The following is a 16,411-nucleotide window of genomic DNA, read 5'->3' as shown; positions in this document are numbered from 1 at the left end:
ATCTACATTGCTCTCGGTACCACAGCCTTCCATGTTCCTGCTAGCATGGCCCATTAAGCCCCACTAAAAGTATTCAACTGTTTCCTAATACAAAGTCTCAAGGTCCACATTCCTCCAACAAGCAGAATGGTCAGGTCTGCCATAGCAATACCCAGCTCCCTCATACCAACTCCTCTCACTGTTCTGTTTACTGTGAAGAGACACCACAACCATGGTAAGTCTTATAGAAGAGCACGTTTAACTGGGCTTGCTTACAGATTCAGAGGTTTAGTCCATTGTCATCATGGCAGTCAGTATGGTGGCATGTCGGCAGACATGGTGTTGGAGAAGTAGCTGAGAGCTCTATATCTGGATCATCAGGCATCATGAAGAAAGTGACTCTGGACTTGGCCCATCCTATTGATACACTTCTTCCAACAGGGCCACATCTCTTAATCCTTTCAAATAGTGTCATTTCCTGGTGACTAAAAATTCAAATGTAAGAGTCTATGGAGGCTATTCTCATTCAAACCACTACAGTAAAGGAGAATGGAAAGAGAGGAGAAAATTGAGAAGACAATTTTATTCTTTATATCCACTTTTGACAGGTCTATGTATTTTCCTCAACCAGAGAAGTTATACAAGTTCCTTAATTTGCTTCCCTGAACAACCCCCCCACCTCAGAAAAATAGGAAACTATGGGGAACCATTTTAATTCAAACCACCACAGGCACACACATAAAATAATTAAAAAATGTTTTATTTTAAAGAAAGAAGAAAGTTAAAGGACTTGTATAACTCATTTTTTAAAAAAAAAAAGTAATTTCACTTCCCTAGTTTCTATGGGAGTGCAGATCCTTGGAACAACACTTCATATCCAATCTATTAGTAAATACCATCAGCTATCTCTTCAAAATATACCCAGAATTGCACCTCTTCTCATTCTGTCTGGTGCTATTCCTCTGGTCTATGACAAAATCACCTGTTCAATTGAATTATGTGAGTAGTCTCTTTCCTGATTAGTCTCAAGGCTTCTACCTTTGATGCCCTAAATTACCCTTGGCCAATGTGGTATCTTATTTACAGTGAAATCAGAGCCATCCTGATGAAACCAAGTCATATCACATCAGTTGTCCTCACAAAGCCATTCAGTGAGTCGAGTGCCCATCTCTCTAACACACGGGGAAGGGAGGTTGCACACATATACCACACATATATACATAAATAAGAATGATTCTAAAAAAAACTTCACATAGAAGAAATTCATATTGAGACATATCATAAACTTATGAAAATTAAACACAAGGAAATCTTTAAAATAGCAAAATAAACTATATTTGGTTTATAGGGGTAAAACTGAGTCAAATTCCAGCTTGTTTCTCTTCAGAAATCATGCAGTCCAGAAGCCAGTAGCACAACATATTTCAGATGCCTAAAGATATCAGGTGTGATGGCCCATGTCCATATTCCTTGTACTTGGGAGAAGTTTAGAGACATTCTCAGATACATGACAAGTCTCAGGCCAAAATGACCTACCTGAGATTCTGTACCCAAAAAACACAAGAGTGCTCATCAGTACCTTGTCATGCAGTTAGTGGTTGATGGGAAAAGAAGAGACATTTCTTCAGTGAGGTAGCCACAAGGATGGTGTCTATAAATGAACTTTCATCTGTAAACAACCTTGATGTGCACATACAAACCCACAAATGAAATAAATTTCTTTATGATTAGAAAAAGAAGGGTTGGGGATTTAGCTCAGTGGTAGAGCGCTTGCCTAGCAAGTGCAAGGCCCTGGGTTCGGTCCTCAGTTCCGAAGGAAAAAAAAAAGAAAGAAAGAAAGAAAGAAAAGAGAAGAAAAAGAAAATAGCCAAGAAGTGGTGGCACACATTTTTGATCCCAGCACTCAGGGAGGCATAGGCAAGAGGATCTCTGTGAATTCAAGGCCATCCTGATCTATACAGTGAGTTTTAGGGCTACACGAAGAAACCCTGTCTCAACAAAGAGAAGAAGGAAGGAAAGAAGGAAGGAAGGGAGGGAGGGAGGGGAGAGGGAGAGAGAGAGAGAGAGAGAGAGAGAGAGAGAGAGAGAGAGAGAGAGAGAGAGAAGTGAGGTAAAGAATGTTAAGCCTGAATGTTTTGTATGATGAGAATATCTTTCACAAATGAGGAGATTAAGACATTCTCAGACAAAGGAACATTGAAAGAAATTGTGCTAGCAGGCTCATTCTGCAAGAATGATGAAGAACATTCTCAAAACAGAACAGAAATGATAAAAGAAGAAATCTTAGGTTGTCAGGACAGAAAAAAGAATAGAATGAGCAAAAATATGGGTAAATACAATAGATTTTGCTCTTCTTCAGTTGTCTAAATTATGTTTGATAGTTAAAGGAAAAATTGTAACATTGTTTAGTGTGGATCTCAGTGTGTTTAGAGGAAACATTTAACATAACTGCACTATAAATAGGGCAGGATAAAAGGACTTAGAGGGAAGTAAAGTTTCTACTCTCTCCTCTGCCTGGCTAAATGTTGATATCAGGAAGTCTTTATGGTGACACAGTAGTTCTGTGTCCTGATTGCACTTGTTATTATAGGACTCCCCACCGGTGCTAAAATGGCATTAAATTCTGAATGCATTGCATCAATGTCAATTTCCTGATTTTGATATTGTATTATAATCTTGAAAGTTGTAATTACCAACGGATACTGAGAGAAGGGCACACAGGTCCTTCCTGTATTGTCTCTGCAACTTACTCTGAATGTATAAATACTTGCAAAGTAAAAAATCCTAAGTTGGGACTGGAGCGATGACTCAGTGGTTAACAACACTGTCTACTCTTCCAGTGGACCAGGGTTTGATTCCAAGAACACACGTGGCAGCTAACATCTGTCGCTCCAATTCCAGGGCATCTGACACCCTCTTCTGACCCTTGAAGGCACTAACCATGCACAAGGTGCACAGACATACACGTAGGAAAACCACAAAGACTTGAAAGTAGCTAAAGACACAAATACAGTGTGAGGACAATGATTGGTTTTGATTTTAGAATAGAAAAGACAAATTTATTAAATTTGGATTATTATCATATAAGCACTAAGATGTGGTTATTGTTCTTTTTTAGATTTAATATTTGTGTGTGTGTGTGTGTGTGTGTGTGTGTGTGTGTGTGTGTGAGGATCATGACAGCACATGTGCTGTGAGGGGTACCAGAAGACTGTGGATCCTGTGAAGCTGAGCTACAGGCAGTTGTGAGTGCTCGGACATGGGTTCTCGGCACCAAACTCAGGTCCTATGGAAAGGCTGGAATCACCATCTCTGCAGCTCAATTATTGTTATTTTTAATAATTTTCTGGTCATGTGGGAAAATGTACATCAGTAAAGATTTGTTGAAGCATTCAGAGATGAAATAAAACATGATGAAATAGATTCAAATAGGTCAGAGAAAGTATAGGTAAATAGAAGAACAGATTAAATACAGCAACGTATTACCACTGTGGACCCAGTAAGGAAGACATACATCAGTGTCCATACAGCTCTGAACATTTCTGTACATTAGTAAATGTTCAATTGAAAAAAAAATTAGGACTAGAAAGATGGCTCGGTGGTTAAGAGCCCTGGCTATTCTTTCAGAAGACTCAGGGTCAGTTCTCAGCACCCGTTTGGTACACATACATACGTGCAGGCAAAATGCTCAGAACACATCAAATAAAATAATACTTTTCAAAAATCTGTATTTGTGGCATGGTGGTAGCACAGCATCCATGTCAAGGTCAGAGGACAGTCTTGGTTTACAGACCTCACTTTCTACACTGTTTAAAGCAAGGTCTGTTGTTCCCCACTGTGTATACCAGGATATCTGCCTCCCAGACATCCTGAAATTCTCGTTTTTCCCTCCCATCTTGCCCTAGGAGTGATGAGGTTATAGATAAGGGCTACTGTGCCTGGCTTTGTGTGTGTTCTAGGAATCTGAAGTCACAGGTCTTCATGTGCTCTATGCAGCAAGCCATCCCTCCAGATCTTCAATTTGATTTACACTTGGAGATACATGGAAGATAGAGATGCGATAAAGCAAGTAAAACTCATGAGGATTCATGAGGATACAGGTGGAGGATAATTGTCTGTTCTTTGTAAATTAGGGATTTGCTTATTTTTGGAAATTGGCATATTAAAATGTGGAATAAGTACAGTGGATGGAAATCGGTGGTTGGGAGGTTGCCTAGTCTGCATAAGATCATGGAATTAACTCCCAGAGTTACAAAAATAAAACAAAACTAAAATGTGAGTACTTAAAAAATAAAACAAAATTAACGCACACTGGTCTTCCTAGCACTGCTAATTCATCTCATTTCACTCTCATTTTTTTTTCATCTGTAGCATGGGGCAGCATGGAGCAGAGAACAGGGTTCTCTATCTCCAGGTTTCTGAAACTTCTCCTATTTCTTACTTCTTTTCACCTAAGAAATGTTTGTGCCACCAAACATACTTGTAAAATAAGCATACAGAATAAACATTTGCAGGTAATAATTATGATATTTATTGTAAAGCAGTTCTGTACTATACATGCAATGTTCCCATTTATTAAAGTTGAAAGCAAATTTGCATACTAAGATGGATAAGTGTTTATTTGGCTGATTAAAAATATTAGTGTGTTTGTATGTGTGATAAATATGATCAACTCATAAATTGTGAGGAAATTCTGTCTTAATATCAATCCAAAAATCATTTAACATTTCTATGCTTTTGTTTTGTTGAGGCAGGGTCTCTATGTCCCTGGCTGTCTTATGCAGACCAGGCTGGCATCAAACTCACAGAGATCCACCTGCCTCTGCCTCCTGAGTGCTAAGATTAAAGACTTGCACCACCATGCCAGGCTTTTAACATTTTTTAAACAATGTAATTCACAACAGAAAGTTAACCAGAAATTTCTTAAGATATTCTAGGGACTAGGGAGGCAGCTTAGTTGGAATAATGAATTTCTGATTGCATGCAAGCCCTTGAGTTTGATCCTTAGCACCTCTTAAAACAGAGTAATTGTGGGTACCTGTAATTCCAATATTCAGAAGGCAGAAGCAGCTGGATAAGAATTTCAGTGTTATCCTCAGCTATGAAGCAAGTTCAAGACCAGACTGTGCTTTGTGAGACCCCCTACCTCGAAATAAATAAAACGTTCATTTGGATGTGAGAGTGATCTGGCTGTAATGTGTCACTCCATTGACTGCAAGGACTGATTCAGCTGATCTTGCTGCCTAGGCAAGTGTCTCCCTTCTCCTTCGCCTCCCCATGTGTGTCCCTCCCAAAACTGTGTATGCACTCAAAGAGCAAGGCCTCCCTTTATAATGGAGGCCAGTTCTTTGATCAAGAGTATACATGGAGGTGTGCTCCGCCTGCTAAAATCTCCAATCTCTCAAAGGCACATTTATTTGCTATTTACAGGCTGAGGGGTGATGACAAGAAGACACTACAAGTCTATGTTTTCTCGAATTGAACTTTTATATTACTATGAGGCAGAAAGCTTAGTATGCACAGTGAAAAGCACTGCAATGCATGACATATAACACTCTCTAGCCCAAGCCTAAGTGTTTGGGCAGCTTTTGCTGGCACTGTGTGATGTGAAGACATGTGCTGTGCAAGATGCACATGTTATGTGCTTAAGAACAAGACTTCAGGGCAAGTGCTGTCAGAAGCACCTTAAATTCATTCCGCATTTGAATTAATTTTGGGTTATTGTGTATTCAGGAACTCTTTCCTTTCTTTGAAGCTTGAGAGCCATTTTATTGGGGTTTGAGAGGAAAAAAGACAGGGGAGGCAAGCTGTAAATCCCAGTAGGTGCTAGGAAGAGGGAACTGGAAAGAGGAGAGGGAGACACGCCTTTTGAGTTAAGTCAGTAACAGAGGAGGCCAGCAAGCAGCTATAGAAAGGACAAAGTCCAGACTATCAGAACAAGCATGCTTAGGATTTGGGCTGGTATTCAAATGAGAAAGGAAAAGAACAATAGTATGAACTGCTCTACTCTTTGGGAAAAATGAAAATATCATGTCTCCACCGAGGGGCTAATTGGACTCAAAGTCCATTCTTTTGACCTGGAGGAAGTAGTTTTACCTTAGTGGGACTTGACAAAGTCCTGATACCTTACTCTTCATATGATATCTTAAATCTCAAGGAGGGGCAAGTGTACTACTTCCTTTCCTGTGAAGGAAGGGGTGCGGTCCAGAGGAAGGGATCTATCCTCAGTGACCTCCAAGCCCACTAATGACTATCTAGCTACTTAACATTACCCCTCAAGAGCTGCATCCTTAGAATAGTTTAGAAAACAAATGTCAAGTCAATCTGGCTAATTCTGGCTGAAGTGGGCTGTAGATGGCTTAGGATCTCGATATTTGCTGCCTTTCAGGCCTCCAAGGAGTTGTGAAAGAAACTAATCCCAAGGGAAACAAAATATGTGTGTGTGTGTGTGTGTGTGTGTGTGTGTGTGTGTGTGTGTGTGTCCCAGAGTCCAGAAGAGGGGCATCAGATTCCTGGAGCTGAGTTACGAGGATTTTGAGTTGCTGACACAAGTGCTGGGATCCAAACTCAGGTCTCTGTAAGGCTTACTTGCTGAGCCATCTTTCCAGAATTACCCCTTCTACAAGCAAATACATGCTTAATGAAATTAAAAACAAAATTTCATGATCATATAGTTCTTTCTATAACCAACCACATGGCCTGGTATTTATAGCTATTTTTCTCTCCTACTCACTCTGAACTTCCTCCATGCCCAGCAATCACCTTAGCAGGTCTTGGTTCTTGGTCTGAAATGATGACCCACACCCTCATTCCTTAAAGGGCCTGGGCCATTTCCTATTCTGTGTGAATTGGACTGCTGTAGTTTACTTAACTGACCTTAATCACAGAATACTGAGCGCTGCTCTAATAGATCTACACTGTAGGTATACTTTTCCTGACCTATATGTAGGATGGGGGTAGTAGTCCAATATATCTGTAATTGCCTGCATTGGTAACTCCTGCTACTACTGTAACTCTTTCCTTAGCCTGTTGACTAAAGAGCATGAGGAACCCAACATAGCAAAGGAGAAGTCTTAGTTCCCAGTTCAACAAAGGATTTGTTGGTTCTCCTGTTAGAAGCACTCCTCCCTCTAAAACCAAGACTTCTTGGCCAGCAGAACATAAGGTCTCAGAAAAATAAATAAAAAATTTTACTACTGGGTCTCTAGGTGTGACCGTGACCTTTCGCATTTCCATTCTCTGAATCTTGGATCTGTGTATGGAAAAAACATACTGTGTATGGAAATCCTGTGTATGGAAAAATCCATATGTTGGATGTTAATTTTGAGAACATATATGTACAGCCTTCTGGAGAACCGCGCCACAGCGCTCCAGGCTATTGCTACCTAGTAGGCACTGTAACTAAATGTTTAAAAGGTTATTCCACTGTTCTATTAAAGCCAGTTGCTTCAGCATGGTGGAGAATACGTTAAAGCAGTGAATTCTGTGAGTATGAGCCCACTGGCACACTTATTTCACTGTGACGTGAGTTCCTTGGTCACAAGCAATGCTGTGTGGACTACTATAAGGCATTTTGTAAGGCTGTGGATGGTGATGTTTTCATTTATCTTCCATTCATCCCTAGGATTGGACTCATGACCCCTCCCTCTTCCTTGCTAGAACGGAGCTTGCCTTGATCTTGTGTGGTCTTGTACAGGCATGAGTGCATGAGCGCAGTGGTCCTGTCATGGCCAGAAAACACTGTTTTGCCATGGTTCTTCCTGAATTCTGGCTCTTAAAATCTTCCCACCCTCTCTTCTAGGATTGTCTTTGAGCGCTTGGGAACTAGATATGCTACAGATGTCGTATTTATGGCTGAGCACCTCCACAGACACTGATCTCTGCGCCAGTTGCTTCTGTATTAATGCCATCTACTGCAGAAATAAACTTCTCTGATAAGGCCTGAGAGCTGCACTAGCATAAGGGTAGAGGGATGCAAATTTGGGGGGCAGCTTGATATTACATCCATTAAGCAAAATACATAAGCACATTCACACGTGATGTCTATAACCCCTGCCCCAATCCATTGGCTCTTGGTCAGATTTACAGCACCAGTCATGAGTTCCATCTGTGGAGCAAAACTTAAATCCAATAGTAAGGTTGTTGGTTGCTCCTGTGATATCTGTGCCATTGTTTCCATTCACAGGCAGGTCTTGTCACCCCACTCATTATTGTAGTTCATAGAGTTCACAGTTTCGTAAGACCACTGATACTTTTCTACCCTAGTGGCCTGTATAGTAACTTCCAGTACTTTGAAAGCTGTTGAATAGGGAAGAAGCTTTCTAGCCAGGACCAACTTAATTTTCCTGTGACCAAAGTATGGGTATTTTCAGCAATAGAGTTTTAATATCAAGTTCTGGTAGGCAACCAAGAGCAATGGTGATAGCCTGTGTTATTTGAGGAAATCTCAGGAACACCCTTAGCCAAAAACTAAAGAGGAGATATGCATGCCTGGCACTGAGATTTTATTTGACAGCATACAGCTTCTGAGAGACTGATCCTCTGTGTAGGGCAACCCAAGTGAACTCTCTCTCTCTCTCTCTCTCTCTCTCTCTCTCTCTCTCTCTCTCTCTCTCTCTCTCTCTCTCTCTGTGTGTGTGTGTGTGTTGGCGGGTTTGTGGATCTCATAAAACAATGAGTTTCTGTATGGCTTTTTCAATCATCTTTCATGTTTCTTATCCTCTCACCTGTGGATGATATTTTGGGAAAATTATGTGTAAGAAAGGCAAATCCATAACCTGAGCAAGTGTTTATTCCAGTAAGAATAACCACACTGAGGCTGGAGAGATGGCTCAGTGGTTAAGAGCACAGACTGCTCTTCCTAGAGGTCCTGAGTTCAATTCCCAGCAACCACATGGTGGCTCACAACCATCTGTAATGAGATCTGGTGCCCTCTTCTGGCCTGCAGCCAAATATGCAGGCAGAATGCTGTAAATAAAAAAAATAAATAAATCTTAAAAAAAAAAAAAAAGAATAACCACACTGCCCCTTTCATCACAATGGAAACGACCCAATATGATCAATCTGCTACAAGGTCAGTGGCTTGTCACACAGGGAATGGTGTTACATTGAGGACTCACTGTTGGTCTCTACTATTGGAAAATTTGTCACCATGCAAGAGCCACAGCCAGGTCATCCTTGGTGAATGCAACTTCAAATTGTTGAGTTCATGCACATCCTCCATCCCTGCCATCAGGGCTACTTTTTCTTGGGCCCACTGGATGATGACAAATGTGGCTTGGGAAATAGATTTTTTTACCATTATCCACACAATGAGTCATCTGTGTGGTTGATTACTGGAGTTCTTCTCTGGTGAGGTCACATTTGGTGCGTGTTTACAAGGAACACAAATACCTGCACATCCTTTGCCCACATGGAGAGGTCCATCTGTATACCTCAGTGTTTTTCTCACTAATTTTCCAATCACACTTCTTCCAAGTCCCTGACCGTCTAACCAAACCCTTGGCTTCAGCCCATGAATCAGTATAGAATTACCCGTCTGGACATTTTTCCTTCCAAGTAAAGTTCTTCTCACTGTGATGAATTCTCTTTACCACTATCCTTTGGGGAATGTCCCCAAAAGGGACTCTATTCTTCAGCTATTTACTTTTAGGGAGTACCATACAGCATTCAGAAGGATTTGTAAACCAAACCTTAGTATGTTCTTCTTTAGTTGACCACACGAGCAATAGGTGCATTGCATAGAGCACACCATATGAAGCCTTAGATCCATTGTATAGAAAGCATGAGGTTGGAGTAGGAGTCACAGACATTTGGGTTACTTCTGCAAGAAATTTACTTGTCCCTTCAGGATTAGCTTGGACCTGACCACCAACATTTAATGACCACTTCCATTTAATGAAAGATTGCTGCTGTGTATATGCAACTTTATGACTTGATGGGTTCAATAACATCAAACTCTCATAATGAATAGCTTAGGTCACATAGTAACGTTGTGCACCATTGTCAAATTCTCTCCACTAAAAGCCTGTAGCAGGCTAAGAGCTGTCTCTCAAAGAAAGAGTAGCTGTCTGCAGACGAAGTCAGGGCTCTGTTCCAAAATCCTAAGAACTTCTGCTGGAATTTACCTATGGGGCACTGCCAAAGGCAAGCAACATCCCATCTGCCACTGATACCTTAAGTACCATTGGGTCTATTGAGTCATATAGCCCAAGTGGAAGAGCAGCTTGCATAGCAGCCTGGACCTATTAAAGAGACTTCCTATCTTCTCACTCCCCTGTCCCCACACACAAAGAATAGCAACCTGTATATGGACCACACTTACACACATAGATAAGGAATGTGCTATCTCAAAAATCCAAATAGATCCAGTAAATACTTTGCTTCTTACTTGGTGGCAGAAGAAGTCAGATGCAACTATGAGAGATGTCTTTGTGTGTCCCACACACTGGAATCTTAGCAGTTTTCTTGAGGGAGAAGATTCTTGAATTTGGATTGGATTTTTCCTAACGTCTTATGCACATATGCTTTACCAACAATTCCTTAATTAGTTCAATTAACATAATGTCATCAGTAAAATAGGCCAGTGGAGATCAAGATCTCCGTGAATTAAGTTATGACGCAGGATTGGAGAGTAAATATACTCTTTAGGTAGTGAGGCAAGCTAGAAAGACAAAAAAAAAGTTAAGTGGCTATGAGAATGGAAAGATGTTCCTCACTTTGAGATCTATTTTGCTCCTCCTGCTGATGGAATATCAAATGTCAACAAAACTGTCAAAGCCAAAATTGCCTACAGAGAATGTGATGTGCTTTTTTGTTTGTTTGTTTCTTAAGAACACGCAAATATGGATGTTAAAAATAATGAGAGGACTGGAGAGATGGTTAAGAAAACTTGTTGCTCTTCCAGAGAACCCGAGTTCAGTTCCTGGTGACACAACTGGATGTAACTCCAGTCCCAGAAGATTTGACGCTTTGTTCTTGTCTCCATGGATACACAGACACACAGACACACAGACACACAGACACAGACACACACACACACACACACATTGTATATGCACACATACACACATGAGAGAGAATGAATTTCGTTTTAAAAAGGAGGGCTGGAGAGAGGTGGCTCAGTAGTGGTTAAGAGCACTTGCTGCTCTTGCACAGGCTCCTGGGTTCAGTTATTGGCGCTCACATAGTGGCTTAAAATAGTTTGTGAGGGGTTGGGGATTTAGCTCAGTGGTAGAGCGCGTGGTAGAGCGCTTGCCTAGGAAGCGCAAGGCCCTGGGTTCGGTCCCCAGCTCCGAAAAAAAAAGAACCAAAAAAAAAAAATAGTTTGTGAGTCCAGTTCCAGGGGATCCAGTGCCTCTGCAGGTTCCAGCACCCACATGGTGCACGTACATACATGCAGGCAAAATATTCATGCGCATAGAATAAAATAAACAATATAATTTTAAGGTTGAAAATGACAAATGAACTACGCTTACCTAAGTCCCAAATGTTTGTAGCCTTGAGTTTTGCCATAGTAGCTATTCCTTTCTCATCGCTCAAACAAAACAATGTGTTCATTAAAATCATCTTAAAATTTCATTTACAAAAATAAATGGTTTAAAATAAGTAAACTGACTCATATATATTTTAACTTTCAAAAAATTACATTTGTTAGCTGGGTGGTGCTTCACACCACTCTTCCAGCAAGTGGGAGGCAGAAGCATTTAGAAACTCTGTGAGTTCAAGGTCAGCCTGGTCTACAGAAGGAGGAAAAAAAACATGTTTTGAAAAACAATTTTAAAGAATTAAAATTTTCAATGTGCATGAGTATTTTGCCTCCATGCATGAGTGTGAAGCATGTGTGTACAGTACCCGCTGAGGCCAGAAGCAGGAGCTGGATCCCCTAAATGGTATTAGAGTCAATTGTGAGCTTCTGTGTGGGTGCTGGGAATCTAACCCAGGTCCTCTAAAAAGCAACCGGGGCCTTTAAATGCTGGACCATCTCTCTAGCCCTTATTTTGTTTTTAGCTTTACTTAAAATTTTAAGTTTTGCTTCATCTTTAAACCTTGTTGTGAAGACTCATTGAGGATGTAACTTAGAAAACCCCAAGATCATATATGTAATCACTGTAAAGACTTCTGTGGTGGTTTGACTAGAAGTGGACCCCACAGGGCTATATATTTGAATGCTTGGTCATTAGGGTTTGGTGATATTTGGGATGGATTAGGAGGTGTGGCCTTGTTGGAGTAGGTTTGGCCTTGTTGGAGGAAGTGTGTCACTTGTTGCATTTCAAGGGTCTAAGCCAGAACCAAATGCTCTCTCTCTTCCTGCTATGTGCAGATCTGGGTGTAGAAATCTTCACACCTCATTAGCAGCACCATGTCTGCCTGAATTTCACTATGCTTTGAATCTGTAAGCAAGCCCAGTTAAACGTGCTCTTCTATAAGACTTACCATGGTTGTGGTGTCTCTTCACAGTAAACAGAACAGTGAGAGGAGTTGGTATGAGGGAGCTGGGTATTGCTATGGCAGACCTGACCATTCTGCTTGTTGGTGGAATGTGGACCTTGAGACTTTGTATTAGGAAACAGTTGAATACTTTTAGTGGGGCTTAATGGGCCATGCTAGCAGGAACATGGAAGGCTGTGGTACCGAGAGCAATGTAGATTATGATGGACAGCTAAAGAGGTTTCAGAGGAGAAGGATATTAGTAAGTTGCCTAGAAACTGTTCTTGTGGTGTTTTGGTGAGGAATGGGCTGTTTTCTGCCCTTGTCCTAAAAAATCTGCCTGAGGATAAATTGAAGACTTTTGGATTAATGGTGTTGGCAGAGGAGATTTCAAAACAGCCTATGTCACATGGTTATTACTGGTCAGTTTTGTACAGATCTATAATAAAAAGGAGCAAACCAGAAAGCAGCATTCCTCTATGACATCAGCATCAGCTCCTGCCTTTTTAGGTCCTTACCCTGTTTGGGTTCCTGTCCTGACTTCTTTGATGACAAACAGTGATACAGAAGTGTAAGCCAAATAAACCCTTTCCTTCCCCGCTTGCTTCTTGGTCATGGTGTCTCATCACATCTAAGCGTGACTCTCAAATTTGAACCTTTTTCTTTCTGTAGTAGACAGAGATAAATGAAATGAACTAACAACTAGTCAAAGGCCAGAGAATAGGTTTATGTTATAAGCCAGCCACAAATGGCACATCTACATTGTCTTCTTATAGGTGTAGGGACCATTGCAGAAGCAGAGATAGAAAGATTGTGAGAAACAGAGATTGTGGAGGCCCAGAATCAAACAGTGTCTTCTAGATATGACAGGACTGCTATACTTATGAACTTACAGCATCAGTGTTTGCCCACAAAAGGCCCCAAAATATCAAGCAAGTTAACATTCTAGAATGTTTATCAAACTTGATTGTGCATTCTGAGACTCGGAAAGTAACTACACTTCAGAGGCACTTTTAATCTACTGTGAATCAGACCTCTGCTAAGATTCCATTGGTTACCTTATCTTCTTAAGTCCCTCCTTTGACTGAAGTGCCTTGCTCTCAATGCTATTTGAGATCTCCTGGAATTGATGTCAATTCAGAGCAAATGTAGATACTAAAACATCTGATTATTTCCTTTTTCCTGGCATATAGTTACCATGGCAAAAAACTGTAGATTCATTTTAGGAGAGATTAATAGTTAAAAAAAAAAAAGGCTGGGCAGCAGTGGCACAGGCCTTTAATCCCAACACCCAGGAGGCAGAGATAGGCAGATCTCTGTGAGTTCAAGGCCAGGCTGGTCTACAGACTGAGTTCCAGGACAGCCAGCACTACACAGATAAACCCTGTCTTAAAACAACTGCAAACTTAAAAAACTGGTTGTATAGTAGGGTCCTTCCTCTAAAGGACCTGGTATTTATTTATTTCATAGGTCTATAAATTGTATAAACTCTGGAAATGGGTTGAGGAGCCATGATTCTTTGTGGCTATGATTCAAGATAAGCTTTTGTTTACTTGCTCTGGAAATACATTTCATATATGGATTAAAGAGAACTTAGTAGACTTCCTGTATATTTCATGTCTCAGAATACCATCATTCAGCATCATAGCTCTACACAAGAGTGACAGACCATCATGACCATTCCTTTGCTTCTACTCTCTGTCATGGCCAGTATCCACACCTTGCCTTTGGTAATCGGCCCTCGTAACTCTTGCACCCTTATACCCATCGCATTTAAGTTATCCAACTGAGTGGTTATGGCTCTAAGGTCTGCTCTACAGAAAAGAGCAATGACAGAGCTCTTCAGGCAGCCTGGTGCTTCTTTCCCAAATCTGCTTCTTACAGTATTATTGGAAGGCATGTCTAGCATATTACTTTCCCATGCTAGAGCAGATACCAATATTTCAGTTACACGGAGCCATTGATTCCCTTCATCAACATTAAACCAAAGGACACCAGGCATATCCAGCTCCTTCACAGTAGGTCATTTCTTGACTCATAATTCATATCAACCAAATAAACTATTATGTGCAGTGTGGGGCGTGGGGGTGTGTCTGTCTGGGTGTATCTGGGTGTGTCTGGGTGGATATGTGAAGATATGAATGCAGTGTCTGCAGACACCAGAAGAGGGTGTTGGATTCCTGGGGCTGGGGTTGCAGGAGGTTGTGAACTGTTCCACGTGGACTGTATAGCAGCTGAAACATTAAACCAAGAATCTGTTCAATGAGTTCACATCAATAAATTCAGCCTGGAATGGTTTTGCGTTCTGCCCACCACTATGCTATACCCTTAATATCTATTAGCGTACACATGCTCCAGACTTCTACTTGTATGAACTAGAAAATTCAAGCAGTTCTTTTGGAACATAGTGCATCTCCTTGGGGTCATACCTGTATTCCTCACCTCTAAGAACTTAGTTCTAGGGCCAAAGATGGGTGGTAAGGAGGTGTTCTGGGGGACATCAGCATTATCTTTCATGGCATTTCCTTCAGAAAAGGTAATTGCGGGTTTTATAGATATTGCAGGATTATTTCCCTAGGATAAGAATAGAGAGGCCAATATTTCAGGGACTACAGTAGAGTTATACCTACCACTAACTACGGTAGGAGACTGCTTTCTTAGGTAAAATAAACTCAACAGATTTGGGGCTAGAGAAATAGCTCAATAGTTAAGATTGTGTCCTGCTCTTCCAGAACACTGGAGTTCAGATATCAGAACCTAAATGACTTTCAACACCAGGGAATCTGACATTATCTTCTGACCTCCACAGACACGGAATTTACATTTGTACACACACACACACACACACACACACACACACACACACACACACACATAACTTTAAAATAATAAAAAGTTGAAGGAATCAGAGAATGAACTGAAGAGCTTGAAGGGGCTTGAGACCCCATATGTACAACAATGCCAAGCAACCAGAGCTTCCAGGACTAAGCCACTACCTAAAGACTATACATGGACTGACCCTGGACTCTGACCTCATAGGTAGCAATGAATATCCTAGTAAGAGCACCAGTGAAAGGGAAGCCCTGGGTCCCTAAGACTGAACCCCCAGTGAACTAGACTGTCGGGGGGAGGGGCAATGGGGGAGGTGGGGAGGGAACACCCATAAGGAAGGGGGAGGGAAGGATGTTTGTTCGGAAACCGGAAAGGAAACAACACTTTAAATGTACATAAGAAATACTCAAGTTAATAAAAAAAAATAATAATAATAAAGGAAAATCTTAAAACATGAAACCATGAAACCCGGGGCTGGAGAGTTGGTTCAATGGTCACGTGAACTAGTTGTTTTTTCCTGGTTCGATTCCCAACATCCACATGGCAGCTCACAACTCTCTGTAACTCCAGTTCCAGGGGACCCAACACCCTCCCTCATACAGACGTACATGCAGGCCAAACACCAAGGCACATAAAAATCAATCATCTTTAAAAAAAGAAACTCAATATCTGAGGCTCAGTGTTTTGGCCTCATTAGGGTCCTCCTACACATCTCCATCTTAAAGTTGTAGGACTCCAATCTTTACCAGTCATTGTCCTCTAACTGCAAACAGGTTTTGAGGTTCAGACCTAAACTTGTGTTGTAAGTCAGATAAACTAATAGCAAGTATTTCTGTTTGGTTTTTGGCAACTTCAGCCCTATGTACGCCAAAGAAAGGATTCTCAGAGCAAAGTAGAGCCTTTAGTGGTTTTTTTTTGGGGGGGGGCTCCAAGTCCCCTCCCCTCTTCCCTATCCCTAACCACTCCTCCCTTTCATCTCAGAAAAGAGCAGGCCTCCGATGGATATCAACTAGCCATGGCATATCAAGTTGCCGTAAGACTAGGCGCATCTTTTCCTATTAAGGCTAGATGGGGCAGCCCAGCAGGAGGAAAGGGTCCCAAAGGCACACAACTGTGTCAGAGACAGCCCCCTCTCACTGTTAGGAGTCCCACATGAAGACTGAACTACACA

Source organism: Rattus rattus, chromosome X (assembly GCF_011064425.1).
Source record: "Rattus rattus isolate New Zealand chromosome X, Rrattus_CSIRO_v1, whole genome shotgun sequence".
NCBI lineage: Eukaryota > Metazoa > Chordata > Mammalia > Rodentia > Muridae > Rattus > Rattus rattus.
Note: the sequence above shows the minus strand (reverse complement) of the source record.